The 25,075-nt window shown below is 39.5% G+C and overlaps 1 long non-coding RNA gene across 2 annotated transcripts in view; it reads right to left on the bottom strand.

The window, feature by feature from the left end:
* The window catches only part of LOC141069455 (uncharacterized), a 307,336-nt gene that overhangs the window by 160,632 nt on the left and 121,629 nt on the right, over nucleotides 1-25,075 (bottom strand). The window contains exon 1 of one of the 2 annotated variants that reach the window (XR_012226574.1): nucleotides 4,985-6,636. The exons of the other annotated variant lie outside the window; for it this stretch is intronic. This is a non-coding gene — a long non-coding RNA (uncharacterized lncRNA). Of the gene's footprint in view, nucleotides 1-4,984; nucleotides 6,637-25,075 lie in introns of those variants that run through there. 2 annotated transcript variants of the gene reach the window in all.

Raw genomic sequence — 25,075 nt, 5'->3', positions numbered from 1 at the left:
GAGAATCTTGAGACAATTGGCCGAGCACAAGGTGGAGGGGCTCGAGAAAGAAGTCTTGGAGCTCAGAGGTCACCTGTCCACCTGGCAAAGTGTGAACAAGAGCCTTAAGGAAGAGATTGAGGAACTCAGAGGAGTAGTAGAAGGTCTTCTGCGGGAGAAGAGCTTGGACAGAGATGTGCAACGGCTGGGTCCGAGTGAAAACAAGACAGAACTGCCGGTACCTATCTTGGCAAAGGCTCACGAGGAGATAAAATTTCCTGAAGTTGGTGAGCAAAGAGCCGAAGACAGTCACTCGGTCGGGTCAACTGTAGTGAGGGAAGTGTCCGTGGTAAAGCCAGAGTCTTCTGTCCAGGAAGAGAGCAAGACCACGACCTTCAAATCTGTGATCGAAGTACCCGAAGACATGCAAGAAGCCTGTGCGGAGGAAGGTGTACATGAGGCTTTCAAAGAGGCGGTCAAAGCGTGTGAGGTGCACTGGGCACCTGAGACTCGGCAGTTGGTGATAGTATCAGCCAGGGGAGATACATCAAACCGAGTAGCTGTCCTGAAAGAGATGCATTTGCAGTGTCTACATGTCAAACAATTGGTTAGGCAGAGTAATATGAAGGCTGCTCGACGCCTAGAGATAGCAAGAGAGGCTATGGATCGGTTGGGTTTGAGGAAAGATGTGGTTCTGGTACCCAAAACTCTGATTGGGAGAATCATTGGAAGGTCCGGGAAGGTAATGCAAGACCAGGGGAAGAGTCTTGAGGAGATCATTTGCATATTCCCAGTGCCTTCTGGGATAAGTGAAGAGTCTCCGCGAGCTCAACGATCACTGGGTTTTGGCCGTTGCAGCTGAAAAGAGAAAATCGGAAAACCAGGGGAAGAGTCTTGAGGAGATCATTTGCATATTCCCAGTGCCTTCTGGGATAAGTGAAGAGTCTCCGCGAGCTCAACGATCACTGGGTTTTGGCCGTTGCAGCTGAAAAGAGGAAATCGGAAAATTTTGGCTCATCTTTCATCGTTTTTAAGAAATCTCAAGATGGAAGAGGCCAGGAGCCATTTGGTGAGCTGCATTTCTTGCTACATGTTCACAGATTTACCAGTGGAAAAGCCAAACTTCACATGCCACAAATGCAAGCTTGTGACCCTGTTGGAGGAAAAGTTGCAAAATCTCGAAGAGAGGTTAGCTACGTTGAAGATCATTAAGGAAGGTGAAGAGTTCTTGGACAGAGCAGAATTATCTCTTCATGTTACAGAAAGAGAAGAAATTCGAAGTGCACCTGAAGAAACAGAGGAATGGAGACATGTGACCCAGAGAAGCAGGAGGATCAGGAGGCAGTCAGCACCCATACTGCTCAGAAACCAGTACCAGGCTCTCACGCAGGAAAACGATGAAGAAATACATCAGGATAAGACTTTGCCAACAAACAGCAACCTTGTACGCCTTCAGAGTCCTCCTGGATGGAGAAAGAAAAATGTTGTGAAGAAGAAACGGAGAGTGGTGGTCATGGGGGATTCCCTGCTGAGAGGAACAGAGGCCGCTATCTGCAGACCGGATATAACTTCAAGAGAAATGTGCTGTCTTCCAGGTGCAAAAATTAAAGATGTGTCTGACAGGATATCAGGACTCTTCAGACCTACAGATGACTACCCATTCCTGCTACTACATGTGGGGACAAATGACACCGTAAGAAACGACCTGGAAACCATCTGCAGAGACTTTGAAGACTTAGGCAAGAAAGTGAAAGAACTGGGAGCGCAGGTGGTCTTCTCTTCCATCCTCCCAGTGGATGGCCATGGAACAAGGAGGTGGAATAAGATTCTGCAGGTGAACAACTGGCTACGTCGATGGTGCCGTCAGCAACGATTTGGATTTCTGGATCACGGAGTGAACTACTTATACGATGGACTACTTGCTAGAGATGGGGTGCACCTTACGAAGACTGGAAAGCAGGTATTTGGAAGTCGCCTTGCTACACTTGTAAGGAGAGCTTTAAACTAGAACAACATGGGAAGGGAAGCAAAAGACCAGAAAAAGCCATACACCTGACAAATGATATTGAGAACTCTGCTATTAGAAGTGGAAAGGAAGAACAAAGACGAAAGAATCTAATTAATAAAAATATTGGAGAAAGAGAAACCAATCACAAACTAAAATGTTTCTATACTAATGCACAAAGCATGGGCAACAAACAAGGAGAATTGGAACTACTAACACAGGAAAAGAAATATGATGTCATTGGAATCACTGAAACTTGGTGGGACAATACACATGATTGGAATACAAGACTAGAAGGATACAACTTATTTGCAAGAAACAGACTTGATAAACGAGGAGGGGGTGTCGCATTGTATGTTAGAAATGCGTATATCTGCACAGAGATTGAAGCTTCAGAGACTGGGAGTTCTGTGGAAACTGTTTGGGTAAGAATACAAGGACAGAACAATGGAAAGGACACCATTGTAGGCATTTACTACAGGCCGCCTGTGCAAGCTGAAGATATGGATGAACTCTTTATGCATCAAATGGCCAAGTTCTCCAAAAAATATGACATAGTTGTCATGGGAGATTTCAACTATCCAGACATTTGTTGGGAATCTCTCTCAGGCAAAACTAACAGGTCAAGGAAATTCTTATCCTCTCTTGCTGACAACTTTATCTTCCAAAAGGTAAAGGAGAAAACAAGGGGAACTGCTACCTTGGATCTAATCCTTATAAACAGGGAGGAAATGGTTGAGGAGGTAAAAGTGGCTGGGGCCCTAGGAGGTAGCGACCATGCTATTTTAGAATTTTGGATAACTAGAGGCGGAAGACCTGTGAAGACTCAGACGTCAAGGTTAGATTTCAGAAAGGCAGATTTTAAGGGATTCAGAAAGAGAATTGGAGGGATCCAATGGCTGGATATCCTTAAAGACAAAAATGTCCAGGAAGGATGGGAAATCTTGAAAAATGAAATTCTCAAAGCACAGTTGTTAACAATTCCGAAAAGAGGGAAGAATAGGAAGCATTTAAGGAAACCAGGATGGATGAACACAGAACTTAAGCACATGCTAAAAAGGAAGAAAAAAATGTTTATAAAATGGAAAGAGGGAGGCATATCTAAAGAAGAATATAATGCTGTCTGCAGAACCTGCAGGGCACAAATCAGATTAGCTAAAGCTGAAAATGAATTGAGGCTTGCAAGAGATGTCAAAAGCAATAATAAAGGATTTTGGGGATATGTCAAAAGTAAAAGAAAAGTCAAAGATGCTATAGGATTTTTACAGGATGAAAATGATGAAATGGTAAGACAGGATGTTGAGAAGGCTGAACTTTTAAATTCCTATTTTGCATCTGTTTTCTCTCAGAAAGGAAATGTAACATCAACTGTTATTCACTGTCCTATTAAGGGAATAGAAGAATCCAGGATATCTATAAACAGAAAGATAGTGAGGAAACACTTAGCTAACCTAAATGAATTCAAGTCTCCAGGTCCAGATGAATTACACCCCAGAGTACTGAAGGAGATAGCAGAAGAAATTTTTGAACCCCTCTCCATAATCTTTGAAAATTCTTGGAGAACAGGAGATGTGCCAGAAGACTGGAGAAGAGCAAATGTTGTTCCTATCTTCAAAAAGGGGAAGAAGGTGGACCCAGGCAACTATAGGCCGGTGAGTCTGACTTCTATACCAGGAAAGATCTTTGAACAAATTATTAAACAACATGTATGTCAATACCTGGATAAGAATGAAGTGATTAAACAGAGTCAGCATGGGTTTGTAACTAATAAGTCATGTCAGACTAATTTAATTTCCTTCTATGACGGTATTACTGATTGGGTGGATCAAGGAAATGCTGTAGATATAGTATATCTTGACTTCAGCAAAGCATTTGACAAAGTCTCTCATACAATCCTTATTGAAAAAATGACTAAGTATGGAATGGACAAGGCAACTGTTAGGTGGATTCATAACTGGCTTAGTGATCGGACCCAAAGAGTGGTCGTAAATGGCTGCACATCCAGTTGGAAGAATGTCTCAAGTGGGGTACCACAGGGCTCTGTCCTGGGCCCTGTATTGTTCAACATCTTTATCAACGATTTAGATGAAGGAATTGAGGGTAAACTGATTAAATTTGCTGATGACACAAAGCTAGGAGGGATAGCTAATACTAGAGAAGAGAGAGAGAGGATTCAAAAAGATTTAAATAAACTGGAGAAGTGGGCAGCAACTAACAGAATGGTTTTTAACAGGGAGAAATGCAAAGTACTACATCTGGGCAATAAAAATGAAAAAAGCATATATAGAATGGGAGGAATAGGGCTAAGTGACAGCACATGTGAAAAAGACTTGGGTATACTAATAGATCACAGACTGAATATGAGTCAACAGTGTGATGCAGCAGCAAAAAAGGCAAATGCAATTCTAGGATGTATTAACAGAAGCATACAGTCTAGATCACGTGAAGTAATTATTTCCCTCTACTCCTCTTTGGTCAGACCTCATCTGGAATATTGTGTCCAATTTTGGGCACCACATTTTAAAAAAGACATCAACAAACTGGAGCAAGTTCAGAAAAGAGTGACCAGAATGGTGACCGGTCTGCAAACCCTGTCTTATGAGGAAAAGTTGCAGGATTTGGGAATGTTTAGTTTGCAAAAGAGAAGACTGAGAGGAGACTTAATAGCTGTCTACAAATATCTAAAGGGCTGTCACATTGTAGAAGGATCAACTTTATTCTCATTTGCACAAGGAAAGACTAGAAGCAATGGGATGAAGCTGAATGGGAGGAGACACAGATTAGATATTAGAAAAAACTTTTTGACAGTTAGAGTGATCAATGAGTGGAACAGGCTGCCACGAGAAGTGGTGAGTTCTCCTTCAATGGAAGTCTTCAAACAGAGGCTGGACAGACATCTAACTGGGATGATTTAGCGAATCCTGCTTTGAGCAGGGGGTTGGACCAGATGGCCCAGGAGGTCCCTTCCAACTCTACGATTCTATGATTCTATGATTCTACCTTGTGAATATCTCCGGTGTGGTGAGGGTGAGGATCCCTCCTGATGATGACCAGGTATCCAGGGAATTGGATAGGATTTCCATCATGGTGGTTGGCTCCGTGGAAAGCCTGAGAGAATTTCGGATGCTCGTGGAGTATCGAGTGGGGTACCTGCAAGAAATTGAGCAGTTGAGGTTGGACTGTCGGCGAATTAATAAAGAAATACAGAATACCAGGTGGCGGCCGCCTCCAACCCAAGATGTAAGGACCCGAACGGTTCCTCCAAGAAGTGACAGGGCAGATGGCAGAAGAGTGTCAGCAAGGGGTACTTCGACTGGCAGGATGACGTTGAAAGACCCTAGTTCCTGTGAGACGCTGACTGAGTCAGACTCAGACCAGACAGCAGGCTCTACTAAGACTTATAACCGCACCAACCGAAAGAGACGGTCAGTGAGAGAAAGATCAGGTGACGAAGCGTACTGCAGACAGGTGGAGACTAGAGAGTGTCTGATGACGCAGACAAACCGTGACTGGGGGGTCAAAGACAATGACCAGTATTATGACCGCTGGGAGCGGGGGAGGCCTAACGTAGAGATGAGGCCGTATGACAAATGGAGACGGTTCTCTCGACCTGGTGGGCAAGGTGTAGTGAGTGCCCAGTCTCGACAGCCGGGGATTATGCTGTGTGTTCAACCCCACAGGTTTGAACATAGGGGGGAGGTATGTGGTGCAGTGACCGCTGTGTCCGCTAGGGGGCGCTGTGTGGGTGTCCCAGGACAGCCGTATAAACATTTCCATTGCCCTGATAGGTGTAGGATACTAAAAGATCATAATGATCAGCAGAGGTACTGCTGACTAATATGTTCTGTTACAATGTGTCAGGGAAGCCTGTGTGTGGTTGTCTGCAATAGGACCTTGGGTGAGGTCATAGCCATGTGATCACCTGTGGGTGTGGTTATGGACCACATAAGGTACCTGAGGTCTGGTCACATGTGGGTGAATGCTGGGACCTGATTGGTCCAGTTTGGAAGGTCCCGTGTGGAGAAGGATCTCCTCACTAACAGCACGTGTGGACGCTGTGACTAATGGCGATGTGTGCCTGACCGTTCCCAGGGAGAGGGAATGAACATTAGCAGTGTAAAGCAGCATGCAAGGTAACCCGGAGACGGGACTGCAACTGACAGACTGTATAGCCTGCTGGCTGGATGAAGCACGGCCTGTGTGACTAGGAGGCTATAGGGGAGCAGAGCTCCAGTGTGAAGATCCCCTGCTGTCTGCTATAAGACTGCTGCATGTCACTGCCGGAGGTTTATGAAGGATGAATAAACCTCATGGACTATGATTTGTTGGAAAATCCTGTGCCGAATGTGTTTTTATCGCTGCAAGCGAGTGTCCCCCAACCCTGAATGACAGCGCTACCTCACAGTAGATAATAGAGGAATGAACACATATCCCATATAAACAGGTGTATATTATATTCCCTGAGCTTTATAGGAGGGGAATGAACATGAAATATATATAGATAATAGAGGAATGAACACATATCCCATATAAACAGGTGTATATTATATTCCCTGAGCTTTATAGGAGGGGAATGAACATAAAATATATGTAGATAATAGAGGAATGAACACATACCCCATATATACAGGTGTATATTATATTCCCTGAGCTTTATAGGTGGGAAATGAACATTAAATATATATAGATAATAGAGGAATGAACACATATCCCATATAAACAGGTGTATATTATATTCCCTGAGCTTTATAGGTGGGGAATGAACATGAAATATATGTAGATAATAGAGGAATGATCACATATCCCATATATACAGGTGTATATTATATTCCCTGAGCTTTATAGGTGGGGAATGAAGATGAAATATATATAGATAATAGAGGAATGAACACATATCCCATATATACAGGTGTATATTATATTCCCTGAGCATTATAGGTGGGGAATGAACATGAAATATATATAGATAATAGAGGAATGATCACATACCCCATATATACAGGTATATATTATATTCCCTGAGCATTATAGGTGGGGAATGAACATGAAATATATGTAGATAATAGAGGAATGAACACATATCCCATATATACAGGTGTATATTATATTCCCTGAGCTTTATAGGTGGGAAATGAACATTAAATATATATAGATAATAGAGGAATGATCACATATCCCATATATACAGATGTATATTATATTCCCTGAGCTTTATAGGAGGGGAATGAACATGGAATATATGTAGATAATAGAGGAATGAACACATATCCCATATAAACAGGTGTATATTATATTCCCTGAGCTTTATAGGTGGGAAATGAACATTAAATATATATAGATAATAGAGGAATGATCACATATCCCATATATACAGATGTATATTATATTCCCTGAGCTTTATAGGAGGGGAATGAACATGGAATATATGTAGATAATAGAGGAATGAACACATATCCCATATAAACAGGTGTATATTATATTCCCTGTGCTTTATAGGTGAGGAATGAACATGAAATATATGTAGATAATAGAGGAATGATCACATATCCCATATATACAGGTGTATATTATATTCCCTGTGCTTTATAGGTGAGGAATGAACATGAAATATATGTAGATAATAGAGGAATGAACACATATCCCATATATACAGGTGTATATTATATTCCCTGAGCTTTATAGGAGGGGAATGAACATGGAATATATGTAGATAATAGAGGAATGAACACATATCCCATATAAACAGGTGTATATTATATTCCCTGTGCTTTATAGGTGAGGAATGAACATGAAATATATGTAGATAATAGAGGAATGAACACATATCCCATATATACAGGTGTATATTATATTCCCTGAGCTTTATAGGTGAGGAATGAACATGAAATATATGTAGATAATAGAGGAATGAACACATATCCCATATAAACAGGTGTATATTATATTCCCTGTGCTTTATAGGTGAGGAATGAACATGAAATATATGTAGATAATAGAGGAATGAACACATATCCCATATATACAGGTGTATATTATATTCCCTGTGCTTTATAGGTGAGGAATGAACATGAAATATATGTAGATAATAGAGGAATGAACACATATCCCATATATACAGGTGTATATTATATTCCCTGAGCTTTATAGGTGGGAAATGAACATTAAATATATATAGATAATAGAGGAATGAACACATATCCCATATAAACAGATGTATATTATATTCCCTGAGCTTTATAGGTGAGGAATGAACATGAAATATATGTAGATAATAGAGGAATGAACACATATCCCATATAAACAGGTGTATATTATATTCCCTGTGCTTTATAGGTGAGGAATGAACATGAAATATATGTAGATAATAGAGGAATGAACACATATCCCATATATACAGGTGTATATTATATTCCCTGTGCTTTATAGGTGAGGAATGAACATGAAATATATGTAGATAATAGAGGAATGAACACATATCCCATATATACAGGTGTATATTATATTCCCTGAGCTTTATAGGTGGGAAATGAACATTAAATATATATAGATAATAGAGGAATGAACACATATCCCATATAAACAGGTGTATATTATATTCCCTGAGCTTTATAGGTGGGGAATGAACATGAAATATATGTAGATAATAGAGGAATGATCACATATCCCATATATACAGATGTATATTATATTCCCTGAGCTTTATAGGAGGGGAATGAACATGGAATATATGTAGATAATAGAGGAATGAACACATATCCCATATATACATATGTATATTATATTCCCTGAGCTTTATAGGAGGGGAATGAACATGGAATATATGTAGATAATAGAGGAATGATCACATATCCCATATATACAGATGTATATTATATTCCCTGAGCTTTATAAGAGGGGAATGAACATGGAATATATGTAGATAATAGAGGAATGAACACATATCCCATATAAACAGGTGCATATTATATTCCCTGAGCTTTATAGGTGGGGAATGAACATGAAATATATGTAGATAATAGAGGAATGATCACATATCCCATATAAACAGGTGTATATTATATTCCCTGAGCTTTATAGGAGGGGAATGAACATGGAATATATGTAGATAATAGAGGAATGATCACATATCCCATATATACAGATGTATATTACATTCCCTGAGCTTTATAGGAGGGGAATGAACATGAAATATATGTAGATAATAGAGGAATGAACACATATCCCATATAAACAGGTGTATATTATATTCCCTGAGCTTTATAGGAGGGGAATGAACATGAAATATATGTAGATAATAGACGAATGAACACATATCCCATATAAACAGGTGTATATTATATTCCCTGAGCTTTATAGGAGGGGAATGAACATGAAATATATGTAGATAATAGACGAATGAACACATATCCCATATATACAGGTGTATATTATATTCCCTGAGCTTTATAGGAGGGGAATGAACATGAAATATATGTAGATAATAGAGGAATGAACACATATCCCATATATACAGGTGTATATTATATTCCCTGAGCTTTATAGGAGGGGAATGAACATGAAATATATGTAGATAATAGAGGAATGAACACATATCCCATATATACAGGTGTATATTATATTCCCTGAGCTTTATAGGAGGGGAAAGAACATGAAATATATATAGATAATAGAGGAATGAACACATATCCCATATATACAGGTGTATATTATATTCCCTGAGCTTTATAGGAGGGGAATGAACATGAAATATATGTAGATAATAGAGGAATGAACACATATCCCATATAAACAGGTGTATATTAAATTCCCTGAGCTTTATAGGTGGGGAATGAACATGAAATATATATAGATAATAGAGGAATGATCACATATCCCATATATACAGGTGTATATTATATTCCCTGAGCTTTATAGGTGGGGAATGAACATGAAATATATATAGATAATAGAGGAATGATCACATATCCCATATAAACAGGTGTATATTATATTCCCTGAGCTTTATAAGTGGGGAATGAACATGAAATATATATAGATAATAGAGGAATGAACACATATCCCATATATACAGGTTTATATTATATTCCCTGAGCTTTATAGGTGGGGAATGAACATGAAATATATGTAGATAATAGAGGAATGATCACATATCCCATATATACAGGTGTATATTATATTCCCTGAGCTTTATAGGTGGGGAATGAACATGAAATATATATAGATAATAGAGGAATGATCACATATCCCATATATACAGGTGTATATTATATTCCCTGAGCTTTATAGGTGGGGAATGAACATGAAATATATGTAGATAATAGAGGAATGATCACATATCCCATATATACAGGTGTATATTATATTCCCTGAGCTTTATAGGTGAGGAATGAACATGAAATATATATATAGATAATAGAGGAATGATCACATATCCCATATATACAGGTGTATATTATATTCCCTGAGCTTTATAGGTGGGGAATGAACATGGAATATATGTAGATAATAGGGGAATGAACACATATCCCATATATACAGGTGTATATTATATTCCCTGAGCTTTATAGGTGGGGAATGAACATGAAATATATGTAGATAATAGAGGAATGATCACATATCCCATATATACAGGTGTATATTATATTCCCTGAGCTTTATAGGTGGGGAATGAACATGAAATATATATAGATAATAGAGGAATGAACACATATCCCATATAAACAGGTGTATATTATATTCCCTGAGCTTTATAGGAGGGGAATGAACATGAAATATATGTAGATAATAGAGGAATGAACACATATCCCATATAAACAGGTGTATATTATATTCCCTGAGCTTTATAGGTGGGGAATGAACAAGAAATATATATAGATAATAGAGGAATGAACACATATCCCATATATACAGGTGTATATTAAATTCACTGAGCTTTATAGGAGGGGAATGAACATGAAATATATATAGATAATAGAGGAATGAACACATATCCCATATATACAGGTGTATATTATATTCCCTGAGCTTTATAGGTGGGGAATGAACATGAAATATATGTAGATAATAGAGGAATGATCACATATCCCATATATACAGGTGTATATTATATTCCCTGAGCTTTATAGGTGGGGAATGAACATGAAATATATATAGATAATAGAGGAATGAACACATATCCCATATAAATAGGTGTATATTATATTCCCTGAGCTTTATAGGTGGGGAATGAACATGAAATATATGTAGATAATAGAGGAATGAACACATATCCCATATAAACAGGTGTATATTATATTCCCTGAGCTTTATAGGTGGGGAATGAACAAGAAATATATATAGATAATAGAGGAATGAACACATATCCCATATATACAGGTGTATATTATATTCCCTGAGCTTTATAGGAGGGGAATGAACATGAAATATATATAGATAATAGAGGAATGAACACATATCCCATATATACAGGTGTATATTATATTCCCTGAGCTTTATAGGAGGGGAATGAACATGAAATATATATAGATAATAGAGGAATGATCACATATCCCATATATACAGGTGTATATTATATTCCCTGAGCTTTATAGGTGGGGAATGAACATGAAATATATGTAGATAATAGAGGAATGAACACATACCCCATATATACAGGTGTATATTATATTCCCTGAGCTTTATAGGAGGGGAATGAACATGAAATATATGTAGATAATAGAGGAATGAACACATATCCCATATAAACAGGTGTATATTATATTCCCTGAGCTTTATAGGTGGGGAATGAACATGAAATATATGTAGATAATAGAGGAATGAACACATATCCCATATAAACAGGTGTATATTATATTCCCTGAGCTTTATAGGAGGGGAATGAACATGAAATATATATAGATAATAGAAGAATGAACACATATCCCATATAAACAGGTGTATATTATATTCCCTGAGCTTTATAGGTGGGGAATGAACATGAAATATATGTAGATAATAGAGGAATGAACACATATCCCATATAAACAGGTGTATATTATATTCCCTGAGCTTTATAGGAGGGGAATGAACATGAAATATATGTAGATAATAGAGGAATGAACACATATCCCATATAAACAGGTGTATATTATATTCCCTGAGCTTTATAGGTGGGGAATGAACATGAAATATATGTAGATAATAGAGGAATGATCACATATCCCATATATACAGGTGTATATTATATTCCCTGAGCTTTATAGGTGGGGAATGAACATGAAATATATATAGATAATAGAGGAATGAACACATATCCCATATAAACAGGTGTATATTATATTCCCTGAGCTTTATAGGTGGGGAATGAACATGAAATATATGTAGATAATAGAGGAATGAACACATATCCCATATAAACAGGTGTATATTATATTCCCTGAGCTTTATAGGAGGGGAATGAACATGAAATATATGTAGATAATAGAGGAATGATCACATATCCCATATAAACAGGTGTATATTATATTCCCTGAGCTTTATAGGTGGGGAATGAACATGAAATATATGTAGATAATAGAGGAATGATCACATATCCCATATATACAGGTGTATATTATATTCCCTGAGCTTTATAGGTGGGGAATGAACATGAAATATATATAGATAATAGAGGAATGAACACATATCCCATATAAACAGGTGTATATTATATTCCCTGAGCTTTATAGGTGGGGAATGAACATGAAATATATGTAGATAATAGAGGAATGAACACATATCCCATATAAACAGGTGTATATTATATTCCCTGAGCTTTATAGGTGGGGAATGAACAAGAAATATATATAGATAATAGAGGAATGAACACATATCCCATATATACAGGTGTATATTATATTCCCTGAGCTTTATAGGAGGGGAATGAACATGAAATATATATAGATAACAGAGGAATGAACACATATCCCATATATACAGGTGTATATTATATTCCCTGAGCTTTATAGGAGGGGAATGAACATGAAATATATATAGATAATAGAGGAATGATCACATATCCCATATATACAGGTGTATATTATATTCCCTGAGCTTTATAGGTGGGGAATGAACATGAAATATATGTAGATAATAGAGGAATGAACACATACCCCATATATACAGGTGTATATTATATTCCCTGAGCTTTATAGGAGGGGAATGAACATGAAATATATGTAGATAATAGAGGAATGAACACATATCCCATATAAACAGGTGTATATTATATTCCCTGAGCTTTATAGGTGGGGAATGAACATGAAATATATGTAGATAATAGAGGAATGAACACATATCCCATATAAACAGGTGTATATTATATTCCCTGAGCTTTATAGGAGGGGAATGAACATGAAATATATGTAGATAATAGAGGAATGAACACATATCCCATATAAACAGGTGTATATTATATTCCCTGAGCTTTATAGGTGGGGAATGAACATGAAATATATGTAGACAATAGACGAATGATCACATATCCCATATATACAGGTGTATATTATATTCCCTGAGCTTTATAGGAGGGGAATGAACATGAAATATATATAGATAATAGAGGAATGATCACATATCCCATATATACAGGTGTATATTATATTCCCTGAGCTTTATAGGAGGGGAATGAACATGAAATATATATAGATAATAGAAGAATGAACACATATCCCATATAAACAGGTGTATATTATATTCCCTGAGCTTTATAGGTGGGGAATGAACATGAAATATATATAGATAATAGAGGAATGATCACATATCCCATATATACAGGTGTATATTATATTCCCTGAGCTTTATAGGATTGGAATGAACATGAAATATATATAGATAATAGGATAATAATCACATATCCCATATATACAGGTGTATATTATATTCCCTGAGCTTTATAGGAGGGGAATGAACATGAAATATATGTAGATAATAGAGGAATGATCACATATCCCATATATACAGGTGTATATTATATTCCCTGAGCTTTATAGGTGGGGAATGAACATGAAATATATATAGATAATAGAGGAATGAACACATATCCCATATAAACAGGTGTATATTATATTCCCTGAGCTTTATAGGTGGGGAATGAACATGAAATATATGTAGATAATAGAGGAATGAACACATATCCCATATAAACAGGTGTATATTATATTCCCTGAGCTTTATAGGTGGGGAATGAACAAGAAATATATATAGATAATAGAGGAATGAACACATATCCCATATATACAGGTGTATATTATATTCCCTGAGCTTTATAGGAGGGGAATGAACATGAAATATATATAGATAACAGAGGAATGAACACATATCCCATATATACAGGTGTATATTATATTCCCTGAGCTTTATAGGAGGGGAATGAACATGAAATATATATAGATAATAGAGGAATGATCACATATCCCATATATACAGGTGTATATTATATTCCCTGAGCTTTATAGGTGGGGAATGAACATGAAATATATGTAGATAATAGAGGAATGAACACATACCCCATATATACAGGTGTATATTATATTCCCTGAGCTTTATAGGAGGGGAATGAACATGAAATATATGTAGATAATAGAGGAATGAACACATATCCCATATAAACAGGTGTATATTATATTCCCTGAGCTTTATAGGTGGGGAATGAACATGAAATATATGTAGATAATAGAGGAATGAACACATATCCCATATAAACAGGTGTATATTATATTCCCTGAGCTTTATAGGAGGGGAATGAACATGAAATATATGTAGATAATAGAGGAATGAACACATATCCCATATAAACAGGTGTATATTATATTCCCTGAGCTTTATAGGTGGGGAATGAACATGAAATATATGTAGACAATAGACGAATGATCACATATCCCATATATACAGGTGTATATTATATTCCCTGAGCTTTATAGGAGGGGAATGAACATGAAATATATATAGATAATAGAGGAATGATCACATATCCCATATATACAGGTGTATATTATATTCCCTGAGCTTTATAGGAGGGGAATGAACATGAAATATATATAGATAATAGAAGAATGAACACATATCCCATATAAACAGGTGTATATTATATTCCCTGAGCTTTATAGGTGGGGAATGAACATGAAATATATATAGATAATAGAGGAATGATCACATATCCCATATATACAGGTGTATATTATATTCCCTGAGCTTTATAGGATTGGAATGAACATGAAATATATATAGATAATAGGATAATAATCACATATCCCATATATACAGGTGTATATTATATTCCCTGAGCTTTATAGGAGGGGAATGAACATGAAATATATATAGATAATAGAGGAATGAACACATATCCCATATATACAGGTGTATATTATATTCCCTGAGCTTTATAGGAGGGGAATGAACATGAAATATATATAGATAATAGAGGAATGAACACATATCCCATATATACAGGTGTATATTATATTCCCTGAGCTTTATAGGATTGGAATGAACATGAAATATATATAGATAATAGGATAATAATCACATATCCCATATATACAGGTGTATATTATATTCCCTGAGCTTTATAGGAGGGGAATGAACATGAAATATATATAGATAATAGAGGAATGAACACATATCCCATATATACAGGTGTATATTATATTCCCTGAGCTTTATAGGAGGGGAATGAACATGAAATATATATAGATAATAGAGGAATGAACACATATCCCATATATACAGGTGTATATTATATTCCCTGAGCTTTATAGGAGGGGAATGAACATGAAATATATATAGATAATAGAGGAATGAACACATATCCCATATATACAGGTGTATATTATATTCCCTGAGCTTTATAGGATTGGAATGAACATGAAATATATGTAGATAATAGAGGAATGATCACATATCCCATATATACAGGTGTATATTATATTCCCTGAGCTTTATAGGATTGGAATGAACATGAAATATATGTAGATAATAGAGGAATGAACACATATCCCATATATACAGGTGTATATTATATTCCCTGAGCTTTATAGGAGGGGAATGAACATGAAATATATGTACATAATAGAGGAATGATCACATATCCCATATAAACAGGTGTATATTATATTCCCTGATCTTTATAGGTGGGGAATGAACATGAAATATATGTAGATAATAGGAGAATGATCACATATCCCATATAAACAGGTGTATATTATGTTCCCTGAGGTTTATAGGAGGGGAATGAACATGAAATATATGTAGATAATAGGAGAATGATCACATATCCCATATAAACAGGTGTATATTATGTTCTCTGAGGTTTATAGGAGGGGAATGAACATTAAATATATATAGATAATAGAGGAATGAACACATATCCCATATAAACAGGTGTATATTATGTTCCCTGAGGTTTATAGGAGGGGAATGAACATTAAATATATATAGATAATAGGAGAATGATCACATATCCCATATAAACAGGTGTATATTATGTTCCCTGAGGTTTATAGGAGGGGAATGAACATGAAATATATATAGATAATAGAGGAATGATCACATATCCCATATAAACAGGTGTATATTATATTCCCTGAGCTTTATAGGAGGGGAATGAACATGAAATATATGTAGTGTGGTGCAGTGACCGCTGTGTCCGCTAGGGGGCGCTGTGTGGGTGTCCCAGGACAGCCGTATAAACATTTCCATTGCCCTGATAGGTGTAGGATACTAAAAGATCATAATGATCAGCAGAGGTACTGCTGACTAGTATGTTCTGTTACAATGTGTCAGGGAAGCCTGTGTGTGGTTGTCTGCAATAGGACCTTGGGTGAGGTCATAGCCATGTGATCACCTGTGGGTGTGGTTATGGACCACATAAGGTACCTGAGGTCTGGTCACATGTGGGTGAATGCTGGGACCTGATTGGTCCAGTTTGGAAGGTCCCGTGTGGAGAAGGATCTCCTCACTAACAGCACGTGTGGACGCTGTGACTAATGGCGATGTGTGCCTGACCGTTCCCAGGGAGAGGGAATGAACATTTGCAGTGTAAAGCAGCATGCAAGGTAACCCGGAGACGGGACTGCAACTGAGAGACTGTATAGCCTGCTGGCTGGATGAAGCACGGCCTGTGTGACTAGGAGGCTATAGGGGAGCAGAGCTCCAGTGTGAAGATCCCCTGCTGTCTGCTATAAGACTGCTGCATGTCACTGCCGGAGGTTTATGAAGGATGAATAAACCTCATGGACTATGATTTGTTGGAAAATCCTGTGCCGGATGTGTTTTTATCGCTGCAAGCGAGTGTCCCCCAACCCTGAATGACAGCGCTACCTCACAAATGGTGGAGAATGCGGGTAATATAGTAGCCTTGTTGCTGGGGGCAACGGAAAAGGACTGCCAAAAAAAACCAAAAAACTTTGTTGCTAAGGGCTGCGGTTCCAACAGCACATGTTGCAGTTCTGGCAACGCTGAGCCAGGAGGGCTGACGGTTGTGGAAGCCGCATACTGACAGCAGCTCAGTGAAAGAGACTGGTGATTGCTAGGGTGCCTCTGCGGATAAGAGGGACCCGAGGACCTGTGTGGCCGACACAGGTAACGACAGGTGTTCGTTGTTGTACTGACCTGGATCAGTGAGCAAGGTCCTGGAGGGTCAGTGTTGGGAGGTTCTGGGAGAGGAATCGGATCCCTGGAACACGTGATATGACCTTGGACCTGGTGAGGCCGGTGTGTTGGGAGACCCTGGGAGGAGGGTCGGCTCCCTGAATAGCACCTGGTGTGCCCTGTGTGTTGGACGGTCTCAGGCGGAGACGGTACGTCCTGAATAGCGCACAGACAGGATATGTGAGTTTTTTTGGAGTTTTTCGTGCATGTGTTTTTTCTTTTTTTTTCCTCTGCAAAACCTGACGGTGCTTGCTGTGGCTCAGTGGGGTCACGAAGGTCTCGCAGCACAGGGACCTGGTGTTTTTCTTTTTTGGGATCTCCTCTTTGAGCATTGGGAGCAGACGCTGTCTGTCTACACCATCCTGCTGCAGCTTTATTGCATATGACTAAGCGGATACAGCAGTTGTGGCTTTACACAACTATTAAGGGTGAGTACCCTGTATTATTTCTTTATACCCATTATACCTGCACTGGTAAGGCCCTATGGGCGCGCTTTTGTGGTTTCTTTTATCTTCGAGGGTGACAAGCGGCTTCCGGTAACCCGGCGGGGTTACGAAGGGGACAAGCGGCTTCCGGTGGATCGGCGGGTCCACGAAGATGGCGCAGCAGGAGCTGCAGTGATACCAGCCGCTGGGTGTGTGAACAGCAGCCGGTGGTGTCGGTGATCGGTGACAGCAGGAGTTGTGGTGGTGCCAACAGACTTGTGTGGTATCGTAAAAAAAAAAAAAGACAAACTGTACTGTGTGAACTGTGGCATAAGAAGTTCTGCAGAACGGACATGGGGAAATCCCGCAAGGGGGCGGTGACCCAAATTGGGGTGGTAACCCAAAAGGGGGTGGTAACCCAAAAGGGGGCAGTAACCCAAATCGGGGTGGTAACCCAAAAAGGGGTGGAGTCCCAAATTGGCACGGTAACCCAAAAAGGGGTGGAGTCCCAGGAGGGGGCGGCAACCCAAAGTGGGGTGGTGGTCCAGAAAAGGGCCAAGTTTGAAGAAATGTCAGCACTTGATGACTCAGTGGGTATGTCTGGAGTACCGCAGTGTGTGTGTATGACTTGGTCAGAATGTGGGATATCCTTTCCGGATAGTGACGATGGGCCGCAGGTGTGTACCGTGATGCTGCATCGGGAAGGAGTCCCTGGTAGGCTGGACTCAAAGAGTCAGGTGACTCTGACAGGAACTCCACTCGTTTTAGCTCTGACCGAGAAAAACGTCAGAGTTCGCTGCCTCCACGGGGTCATTGTGAATTATAAAGTGGACAGAGTCCTGATTGAGATGACAAAGGGGGAGTGCCAAGGTGGTAGTATGCCACCAAACTTAGTGCATACCTTTGAGAGGCGCCGGGACTTTGTCATATTTAAAGATGTGGGGCAGGATGATAGAGACGTTTCTACGGTAGCGCTAGCAGACACTGAAACGCTGACGCCTCCTAATGTGGACAGGCCAGACGTATGGGCGACCGGAGAAAGAATTGCGTCAGACGAATTTACTGACCTGACGTCACCTGAAGCGTTCCACAGTGTGAATGAGAATGGTGTGGTAAACAAAAAAGAGCAGAGCTGACACACGGATAGAGAGTGTCTTGGGGGTTCACCGTACGGTGTGGTGTGACGTGTTATTGCCAGTTGCCACCACTAGGACAGAATCTAATGCTGTGCTGACTGAAACTCATGACAGGACTGGTGGTAACCTGATCGAGAGGATAACGGGAATAGAAACACAGTCAGAGGTTAACCGGGGGGTTCACTCGACTGATAGGACTGACTCAGTGGTACCCTTTGACGATATAATTAAAGAATTAGTGGTGCGACACGTGCTGGCCAAAAGAGAACAAGATCAGGAGATACAACTAATAAAAGAGACAGTGGAAGAACATGTCAAACAAGAGAGAATCTTGAGACAATTGGCCGAGCACAAGGTGGAGGGGCTCGAGAAAGAAGTCTTGGAGCTCAGAGGTCACCTGTCCACCTGGCAAAGTGTGAACAAGAGCCTTAAGGAAGAGATTGAGGAACTCAGAGGAGTAGTAGAAGGTCTTCTGCGGGAGAAGAGCTTGGACAGAGATGTGCAACGGCTGGGTCCGAGTGAAAACAAGACAGAACTGCCGGTACCTATCTTGGCAAAGGCTCACGAGGAGATAAAATTTCCTGAAGTTGGTGAGCAAAGAGCCGAAGACAGTCACTCGGTCGGGTCAACTGTAGTGAGGGAAGTGTCCGTGGTAAAGCCAGAGTCTTCTGTCCAGGAAGAGAGCAAGACCACGACCTTCAAATCTGTGATCGAAGTACCCGAAGACATGCAAGAAGCCTGTGCGGAGGAAGGTGTACATGAGGCTTTCAAAGAGGCGGTCAAAGCGTGTGAGGTGCACTGGGCACCTGAGACTCGGCAGTTGGTGATAGTATCAGCCAGGGGAGATACATCAAACCGAGTAGCTGTCCTGAAAGAGATGCATTTGCAGTGTCTACATGTCAAACAATTGGTTAGGCAGAGTAATATGAAGGCTGCTCGACGCCTAGAGATAGCAAGAGAGGCTATGGATCGGTTGGGTTTGAGGAAAGATGTGGTTCTGGTACCCAAAACTCTGATTGGGAGAATCATTGGAAGGTCCGGGAAGGTAATGCAAGACCAGGGGAAGAGTCTTGAGGAGATCATTTGCATATTCCCAGTGCCTTCTGGGATAAGTGAAGAGTCTCCGCGAGCTCAACGATCACTGGGTTTTGGCCGTTGCAGCTGAAAAGAGAAAATCGGAAAACCAGGGGAAGAGTCTTGAGGAGATCATTTGCATATTCCCAGTGCCTTCTGGGATAAGTGAAGAGTCTCCGCGAGCTCAACGATCACTGGGTTTTGGCCGTTGCAGCTGAAAAGAGGAAATCGGAAAATTTTGGCTCATCTTTCATCGTTTTTAAGAAATCTCAAGATGGAAGAGGCCAGGAGCCATTTGGTGAGCTGCATTTCTTGCTACATGTTCACAGATTTACCAGTGGAAAAGCCAAACTTCACATGCCACAAATGCAAGCTTGTGACCCTGTTGGAGGAAAAGTTGCAAAATCTCGAAGAGAGGTTAGCTACGTTGAAGATCATTAAGGAAGGTGAAGAGTTCTTGGACAGAGCAGAATTATCTCTTCATGTTACAGAAAGAGAAGAAATTCGAAGTGCACCTGAAGAAACAGAGGAATGGAGACATGTGACCCAGAGAAGCAGGAGGATCAGGAGGCAGTCAGCACCCATACTGCTCAGAAACCAGTACCAGGCTCTCACGCAGGAAAACGATGAAGAAATACATCAGGATAAGACTTTGCCAACAAACAGCAACCTTGTACGCCTTCAGAGTCCTCCTGGATGGAGAAAGAAAAATGTTGTGAAGAAGAAACGGAGAGTGGTGGTCATGGGGGATTCCCTGCTGAGAGGAACAGAGGCCGCTATCTGCAGACCGGATATAACTTCAAGAGAAATGTGCTGTCTTCCAGGTGCAAAAATTAAAGATGTGTCTGACAGGATATCAGGACTCTTCAGACCTACAGATGACTACCCATTCCTGCTACTACATGTGGGGACAAATGACACCGTAAGAAACGACCTGGAAACCATCTGCAGAGACTTTGAAGACTTAGGCAAGAAAGTGAAAGAACTGGGAGCGCAGGTGGTCTTCTCTTCCATCCTCCCAGTGGATGGCCATGGAACAAGGAGGTGGAATAAGATTCTGCAGGTGAACAACTGGCTACGTCGATGGTGCCGTCAGCAACGATTTGGATTTCTGGATCACGGAGTGAACTACTTATACGATGGACTACTTGCTAGAGATGGGGTGCACCTTACGAAGACTGGAAAGCAGGTATTTGGAAGTCGCCTTGCTACACTTGTAAGGAGAGCTTTAAACTAGAACAACATGGGAAGGGAAGCAAAAGACCAGAAAAAGCCATACACCTGACAAATGATATTGAGAACTCTGCTATTAGAAGTGGAAAGGAAGAACAAAGACGAAAGAATCTAATTAATAAAAATATTGGAGAAAGAGAAACCAATCACAAACTAAAATGTTTCTATACTAATGCACAAAGCATGGGCAACAAACAAGGAGAATTGGAACTACTAACACAGGAAAAGAAATATGATGTCATTGGAATCACTGAAACTTGGTGGGACAATACACATGATTGGAATACAAGACTAGAAGGATACAACTTATTTGCAAGAAACAGACTTGATAAACGAGGAGGGGGTGTCGCATTGTATGTTAGAAATGCGTATATCTGCACAGAGATTGAAGCTTCAGAGACTGGGAGTTCTGTGGAAACTGTTTGGGTAAGAATACAAGGACAGAACAATGGAAAGGACACCATTGTAGGCATTTACTACAGGCCGCCTGTGCAAGCTGAAGATATGGATGAACTCTTTATGCATCAAATGGCCAAGTTCTCCAAAAAATATGACATAGTTGTCATGGGAGATTTCAACTATCCAGACATTTGTTGGGAATCTCTCTCAGGCAAAACTAACAGGTCAAGGAAATTCTTATCCTCTCTTGCTGACAACTTTATCTTCCAAAAGGTAAAGGAGAAAACAAGGGGAACTGCTACCTTGGATCTAATCCTTATAAACAGGGAGAATCATAGAATCATAGAATCGTAGAGTTGGAAGGGACCTCCTGGGCCATCTGGTCCAACCCCTGCTCAAAGCAGGATTCGCTAAATCATCCCAGTCAGATGTCTGTCCAGCCTCTGTTTGAAGACTTCCATTGAAGGAGAACTCACCACTTCTCGTGGCAGCTTGTTCCACTCATTGATCACTCTAACTGTCAAAAAGTTTTTTCTAATATCTAATCTGTGTCTCTTCCCATTCAGTTTCATCCCATTGCTTCTAGTCTTTCCTTGTGCAAATGAGAATAAAGTTGATCCTTCTACAATGTGACAGCCCTTTAGATATTTGTAGACAGCTATTAAGTCTCCTCTCAGTCTTCTCTTTTGCAAACTAAACATTCCCAAATCCTGCAACCTTTCCTCATAAGACAGGGTTTGCAGACCGGTCACCATTCTGGTCGCTCTTTTCTGAACTTGCTCCAGTTTGTTGATGTCTTTTTTAAAATGTGGTGCCCAAAACTGGACACAATATTCCAGATGAGGTCTGACCAAAGAGGAGTAGAGGGAAATAATGACTTCACGTGATCTAGACTGTATGCTTCTGTTAATACATCCTAGAATTGCATTTGCCTTTTTTGCTGCTGCATCACACTGTTGACTCATATTCAGTCTGTGATCTATTAGTATACCCAAGTCTTTTTCACATGTGCTGTCACTTAGCCCTATTCCTCCCATTCTATATATGCTTTTTTCATTTTTATTGCCCAGATGTAGTACTTTGCATTTCTCCCTGTTAAAAACCATTCTGTTAGTTGCTGCCCACTTCTCCAGTTTATTTAAATCTTTTTGAATCCTCTCTCTCTCTTCTCTAGTATTAGCTATCCCTCCTAGCTTTGTGTCATCAGCAAATTTAATCAGTTTACCCTCAATTCCTTCATCTAAATCGTTGATAAAGATGTTGAACAATACAGGGCCCAGGACAGAGCCCTGTGGTACCCCACTTGAGACATTCTTCCAACTGGATGTGCAGCCATTTACGACCACTCTTTGGGTCCGATCACTAAGCCAGTTATGAATCCACCTAACAGTTGCCTTGTCCATTCCATACTTAGTCATTTTTTCAATAAGGATTGTATGAGAGACTTTGTCAAATGCTTTGCTGAAGTCAAGATATACTATATCTACAGCATTTCCTTGATCCACCCAATCAGTGATACTGTCATAGAAGGAAATTAAGTTAGTCTGACATGACTTATTAGTTAGAAACCCATGCTGACTCTGTTTAATCACTTCATTCTTATCCAGGTATTGACATACATGTTGTTTAATAATTTGTTCAAAGATCTTTCCTGGTATAGAAGTCAGACTCACCGGCCTATAGTTGCCTGGGTCCACCTTCTTCCCCTTTTTGAAGATAGGAACAACATTTGTTCTTCTCCAGTCTTCTGGCACTTCTCCTGTTCTCCAAGAATTTTCAAAGATTATGGAGAGGGGTTCAAAAATTTCTTCTGCTATCTCCTTCAGTACTCTGGGGTGTAATTCATCTGGACCTGGAGACTTGAATTCATTTAGGTTAGCTAAGTGTTTCCTCACTATCTTTCTGTTTATAGATATCCTGGATTCTTCTATTCCCTTAATAGGACAGTGAATAACAGTTGATGTTGCATTTCCTTTCTGAGAGAAAACAGATGCAAAATAGGAATTTAAAAGTTCAGCCTTCTCAACATCCTGTCTTACCATTTCATCATTTTCATCCTGTAAAAATCCTATAGCATCTTTGACTTTTCTTTTACTTTTGACATATCCCCAAAATCCTTTATTATTGCTTTTGACATCTCTTGCGAGCCTCAGTTCATTTTCAGCTTTAGCTAATCTGATTTGTGCCCTGCAGGTTCTGCAGACAGCATTATATTCTTCTTTAGATATGCCTCCCTCTTTCCATTTTATAAACATTTTTTTCTTCCTTTTTAGCATGTGCTTAAGTTCTGTGTTCATCCATCCTGGTTTCCTTAAATGCTTCCTATTCTTCCCTCTTTTCGGAATTGTTAACAACTGTGCTTTGAGAATTTCATTTTTCAAGAGGAAATGGTTGAGGAGGTAAAAGTGGCTGGGGCCCTAGGAGGTAGCGACCATGCTATTTTAGAATTTTGGATAACTAGAGGCGGAAGACCTGTGAAGACTCAGACGTCAAGGTTAGATTTCAGAAAGGCAGATTTTAAGGGATTCAGAAAGAGAATTGGAGGGATCCAATGGCTGGATATCCTTAAAGACAAAAATGTCCAGGAAGGATGGGAAATCTTGAAAAATGAAATTCTCAAAGCACAGTTGTTAACAATTCCGAAAAGAGGGAAGAATAGGAAGCATTTAAGGAAACCAGGATGGATGAACACAGAACTTAAGCACATGCTAAAAAGGAAGAAAAAAATGTTTATAAAATGGAAAGAGGGAGGCATATCTAAAGAAGAATATAATGCTGTCTGCAGAACCTGCAGGGCACAAATCAGATTAGCTAAAGCTGAAAATGAATTGAGGCTTGCAAGAGATGTCAAAAGCAATAATAAAGGATTTTGGGGATATGTCAAAAGTAAAAGAAAAGTCAAAGATGCTATAGGATTTTTACAGGATGAAAATGATGAAATGGTAAGACAGGATGTTGAGAAGGCTGAACTTTTAAATTCCTATTTTGCATCTGTTTTCTCTCAGAAAGGAAATGTAACATCAACTGTTATTCACTGTCCTATTAAGGGAATAGAAGAATCCAGGATATCTATAAACAGAAAGATAGTGAGGAAACACTTAGCTAACCTAAATGAATTCAAGTCTCCAGGTCCAGATGAATTACACCCCAGAGTACTG

The sequence above is a fragment of the Dendrobates tinctorius genome, unplaced genomic scaffold, assembly GCF_039654945.1.
Source record: "Dendrobates tinctorius isolate UK_male_01 unplaced genomic scaffold, ASM3965494v1 ptg000264l, whole genome shotgun sequence".
Classification (NCBI taxonomy): domain Eukaryota; kingdom Metazoa; phylum Chordata; class Amphibia; order Anura; family Dendrobatidae; genus Dendrobates; species Dendrobates tinctorius.
This window is presented reverse-complemented; position numbering and strand designations above follow the sequence as displayed.